The following is a 5714-nucleotide window of genomic DNA, read 5'->3' on the forward strand; positions in this document are numbered from 1 at the left end:
GCTATTCGGTCCGTTGTTGGAAAAAAAAACCTGCCGAATATCCAGAATTTAAAGCCGGATTGTTATCGTCTCACCTCTTGTTGCACAACGGAGGACCACGTGAAGGAGCCAGAAAGGTTGGAAACGATGACCGTGACATTTTGGACGGACGCTTTAGCCTGGTGTTCGGAAGCCCCGAGTCCTGACTGCTAAAGCTAAACTATTGTTGAAGATCCGCTCAGGAGTCATATCAGTAGCTCATAATCCCAACAGTAAATTTACTGATTCTTGTGATGAATAGAACACTTTGAGCCCCTTTGTGTACTCGTGCAGGAAGTTGGTGTGTCAGTTTTACATGTTGTAAATCATACAAATTGGTTGTAATTTTTCAAAATAATTGTCATAAATAAAAATGTGAAAACCCATACTTTGAAGACCATAATTTGATTTTCAGTTTTAGATGTAAATGGTTAATTTGTTTTAATAAAAAAATAAATAAAAGCCATATAAAAACATATACTTTGAAGACCATAATTAAGGTAATTAAGAAACAATAAGACGTAATATGAAAAATTGTTGTTTATTACACATCTGCACATAGAGACAGACTGATCATTCACTGTAGCTGCTACAGCATTTGCGGCAGATCAGAAAACGACCACAGCGGCGTATTTGTAATGATTAGACACAGCTTCCACCGTTGAATGAATATATCACTGTCCTTCGTGTCAGAATCCAGAGTTTCAAGAAGATTGGAGAAACTTTTTTTTCGCACCTAAAAAAAAAAACGTAAGGGGTAACACTGTCGTTTTTTTTTTTTTGGTCGAAATTTTGAGTTTCGATATCTCAGCTCTGGAAGGGTCTAGAGCCTCCATTTTTTTTATCACTCAGGTCTAAGTCTCATGGCCCTCTATCAGAATCCAGAGTTTCAAGAAGATTGGGGATACTTAATTTTTTGCCCCCCCAAAAAAAACGTAAGGGGTAACACTGTCGTTTTTTTTTCTGGTCGAAATTTTGAGTTTTGATATCTCAGCTCTGGAAGGGTCTAGAGCCTCCATTTTTGCGCTCAGGTGTAAGTCTCAGTGCCCTCTATCAGAATCCAGAGTTTCGAGAAGATTGGGGATACTTGATTTTTCGCCCCAAAAAAAAAAACGTAAGGGGTAACACTGTCGTTTTTTTTTCGGGTCGAAATTTTGAGTTTCGATATCTCAGCTCTGGAAGGGGCTAGAGCCTCCATTTTTGAGCTCAGGTGTAAGTCTCATGGCCCTCTATCAGAATTTGGGAAGATTGGAGAAACTTAATTTTTCGCCCAAAAAAAAAAACGTAAGGGGTACCACTGTCGTTTTTTTTTTCGGGCCGAATTTTTGAGTTTCGATATCTCAGCTCTGGAAGGGGCTAGAGCCTCCATTTTTGCACTCAGGTCTAAGTCTCATGGCCCTCTACCAGAATTTGGGAAGATTGGAGAAACTTAATTTTTCGGCCAAAAAATAAAACGTAAGGGGTACCACTGTCGTTTTTTTTTTTTTTTCAGGCCGAAATTTTGAGTTTCGATATCTCAGCTCTGGAAGGGTCTAGAGCCTCCATTTTTGCGCTCAGGTGTAAGTCTCAGTGCCCTCTATCAGAATCCAGAGTTTTGAGAAGATTGGGGATACTTGATTTTTCGCCAAAAAAAAAAAACGTAAGGGGTAACACTGTCGTTTTTTTTTCGGGTCGAAATTTTGAGTTTCGATATCTCAGCTCTGGAAGGGGCTAGAGCCTCCATTTTTGCACTCAGGTCTAAGTCTCATGGCCCTCTACCAGAATTTGGGAAGATTGGAGAAACTTAATTTTTCGCCCAAAAAAAAAAACGTAAGGGGTACCACTGTCGTTTTTTTTTCGGGCCGAATTTTTGAGTTTCGATATCTCAGCTCTGGAAGGGGCTAGAGCCTCCATTTTTGCACTCAGGTCTAAGTCTCATGGCCCTCTACCAGAATTTGGGAAGATTGGAGAAACTTATTTTTTCGCCCAAAAAAAAAAAACGTAAGGGGTACCACTGTCGTTTTTTTTTTTTCAGGCCGAAATTTTGAGTTTCGATATCTCAGCTCTGGAAGGGTCTAGAGCCTCCATTTTTGCGCTCAGGTGCAAGTCTCAGTGCCCTCTATCAGAATCCAGAGTTTCGAGAAGATTGGGGATACTTGATTTTTCGCCCAAAAAAAAAAAACGTAAGGGGTAACACTGTCGTTTTTTTTTCGGGCCGAATTTTTGAGTTTCGATATCTCAGCTCTGGAAGGGGCTAGAGCCTCCATTTTTGCACTCAGGTCTAAGTCTCATGGCCCTCTATCAGAATCCAGAGTTTCAAGAAGATTGGGGATACTTAATTTTTTGCCCCCCCAAAAAAAACGTAAGGGGTAACACTGTCGTTTTTTTTTCTGGTCGAAATTTTGAGTTTTGATATCTCAGCTCTGGAAGGGTCTAGAGCCTCCATTTTTGCGCTCAGGTGTAAGTCTCAGTGCCCTCTATCAGAATCCAGAGTTTCGAGAAGATTGGGGATACTTGATTTTTCGCCCCAAAAAAAAAAACGTAAGGGGTAACACTGTCGTTTTTTTTTCGGGTCGAAATTTTGAGTTTCCATATCTCAGCTCTGGGAGGGTCTAGAGCCTCCATTTTTGCGCTCAGGTGCAAGTCTCAGTGCCCTCTATCAGAATCCAGAGTTTCGAGAAGATCGGGGATACTTGATTTTTCGCCCAAAAAAAAAAAACGTAAGGGGTAACACTGTCGTTTTTTTTTCGGGTCGAAACTTTGAGTTTCGATATCTCAGCTCTGGAAGGGTCTAGAGCCACCATTTTTGCGCTCAGGTGTAAGTCTCAGTGCCCTCTATCAGAATCCAGAGTTTCGAGAAGATTGGGGATACTAAATTTTTCGCCCCCCAAAAAAAAACGTAAGGGGTAACACTGTCGTTTTTTTTTCGGGTCGAAATTTTGAGTTTCGATATCTCAGCTCTGGATGGGTCTAGAGCCTCCATTTTTGCGCTCAGGTGCAAGTCTCAGTGCCCTCTATCAGAGTCCAGAGTTTCGAGAAGATCGGGGATACTTGATTTTTCGGCCAAAAAAAAAAAACGTAAGGGGTAACACTCGTTTTTTTTTCGGGTCGAAATTTTGAGTTTCCATATCTCAGCTCTGGGAGGGTCTAGAGCCTCCATTTTTGCGCTCAGGTGCAAGTCTCAGTGCCCTCTATCAGAATCCAGAGTTTCGAGAAGATCGGGGATACTTGATTTTTCGGCCCAAAAAAAAAATGTAAGGGGTAACACTGTCGTTTTTTTTTCGGGTCGAAATTTTGAGTTTCCATATCTCAGCTCTGGGAGGGTCTAGAGCCTCCATTTTTGCGCTCAGGTGCAAGTCTCAGTGCCCTCTATCAGAATCCAGAGTTTCGAGAAGATCGGGGATACTTGATTTTTCGGCCAAAAAAAAAAAACGTAAGGGGTAACACTGTCGTTTTTTTTTCGGGTCAAAATTTTGAGTTTCCATATCTCAGCTCTGGGAGGGTCTAGAGCCTCCATTTTTGCGCTCAGGTGCAAGTCTCAGTGCCCTCTATCAGAATCCAGAGTTTCGAGAAGATCGGGGATACTTGATTTTTCGCCCAAAAAAAAAAACGTAAGGGGTAACACTGTCGTTTTTTTTTTCGGGTCGAAATTTTGAGTTTCCATATCTCAGCTCTGGGAGGGTCTAGAGCCTCCATTTTTGCGCTCAGGTGCAAGTCTCAGTGCCCTCTATCAGAATCCAGAGTTTCGAGAAGATCGGGGATACTTGATTTTTCGGCCAAAAAAAAAAACGTAAGGGGTAACACTGTCGTTTTTTTTTTCGGGTCGAAATTTTGAGTTTCCATATCTCAGCTCTGGGAGGGTCTAGAGCCTCCATTTTTGCGCTCAGGTGCAAGTCTCAGTGCCCTCTATCAGAATCCAGAGTTTCGAGAAGATCGGGGATACTTGATTTTTCGGCCAAAAAAAAAAAACGTAAGGGGTAACACTGTCGTTTTTTTTTCGGGTCGAAATTTTGAGTTTCCATATCTCAGCTCTGGGAGGGTCTAGAGCCTCCATTTTTGCGCTCAGGTGCAAGTCTCAGTGCCCTCTATCAGAATCCAGAGTTTCGAGAAGATCGGGGATACTTGATTTTTCGGCCAAAAAAAAAAAACGTAAGGGGTAACACTGTCGTTTTTTTTTCGGGTCGAAATTTTGAGTTTCCATATCTCAGCTCTGGGAGGGTCTAGAGCCTCCATTTTTGCGCTCAGGTGCAAGTCTCAGTGCCCTCTATCAGAATCCAGAGTTTCGAGAAGATCGGGGATACTTGATTTTTCGGCCAAAAAAAAAAAACGTAAGGGGTAACACTGTCGTTTTTTTTTCGGGTCGAAATTTTGAGTTTCCATATCTCAGCTCTGGGAGGGTCTAGAGCCTCCATTTTTGCGCTCAGGTGCAAGTCTCAGTGCCCTCTATCAGAATCCAGAGTTTCGAGAAGATCGGGGATACTTGATTTTTCGGCCAAAAAAAAAAAACGTAAGGGGTAACACTGTCGTTTTTTTTTCGGGTCGAAATTTTGAGTTTCCATATCTCAGCTCTGGGAGGGTCTAGAGCCTCCATTTTTGCGCTCAGGTGCAAGTCTCAGTGCCCTCTATCAGAATCCAGAGTTTCGAGAAGATCGGGGATACTTGATTTTTCGGCCAAAAAAAAAAAACGTAAGGGGTAACACTGTCGTTTTTTTTTCGGGTCGAAATTTTGAGTTTCCATATCTCAGCTCTGGGAGGGTCTAGAGCCTCCATTTTTGCGCTCAGGTGCAAGTCTCAGTGCCCTCTATCAGAATCCAGAGTTTCGAGAAGATCGGGGATACTTGATTTTTCGGCCAAAAAAAAAAAACGTAAGGGGTAACACTGTCGTTTTTTTTTCGGGTCGAAATTTTGAGTTTCCATATCTCAGCTCTGGGAGGGTCTAGAGCCTCCATTTTTGCGCTCAGGTGCAAGTCTCAGTGCCCTCTATCAGAATCCAGAGTTTCGAGAAGACCGGGGATACTTGATTTTTCGGCCCAAAAAAAAAAACGTAAGGGGTAACACTGTCGTTTTTTTTTCGGGTCGAAATTTTGAGTTTCGATATCTCAGCTCTGGAAGGGGCTAGAGCCTCCATTTTTGCACTCAGGTCTAAGTCTCATGGCCCTCTATCAGAATTTGGGAAGATTGGAGAAACTTAATTTTTCGCCCAAAAAAAAAACGTAAGGGGTACCACTGTCGTTTTTTTTTCGGGCCGAATTTTTGAGTTTCGATATCTCAGCTCTGGAAGGGGCTAGAGCCTCCATTTTTGCACTCAGGTCTAAGTCTCATGGCCCTCTATCAGAATTTGGGAAGATTGGAGAAACTTAATTTTTCGCCCAAAAAAAAAAACGTAAGGGGTACCACTGTCGTTTTTTTTTCGGGCCGAATTTTTGAGTTTCGATATCTCAGCTCTGGAAGGGGCTAGAGCCTCCATTTTTGCACTCAGGTCTAAGTCTCATGGCCGTCTACCAGAATTTGGGAAGATTGGAGAAACTTAATTTTTCGCCCAAAAAAAAAAACGTAAGGGGTACCACTGTCGTTTTTTTTTTTCGGGCCGAATTTTTGAGTTTCGATATCTCAGCTCTGGAAGGGGCTAGAGCCTCCATTGTTGCACTCAGGTCTAAGTCTCATGGCCCTCTATCAGAATTTGGGAAGATTGGAGAAACTTAATTTTTCGCCCAAAA

This window comes from Pimephales promelas, chromosome 2 (assembly GCF_988280905.1).
Source record: "Pimephales promelas chromosome 2, fPimPro1.hap1.1, whole genome shotgun sequence".
Lineage (NCBI taxonomy): Eukaryota > Metazoa > Chordata > Actinopteri > Cypriniformes > Leuciscidae > Pimephales > Pimephales promelas.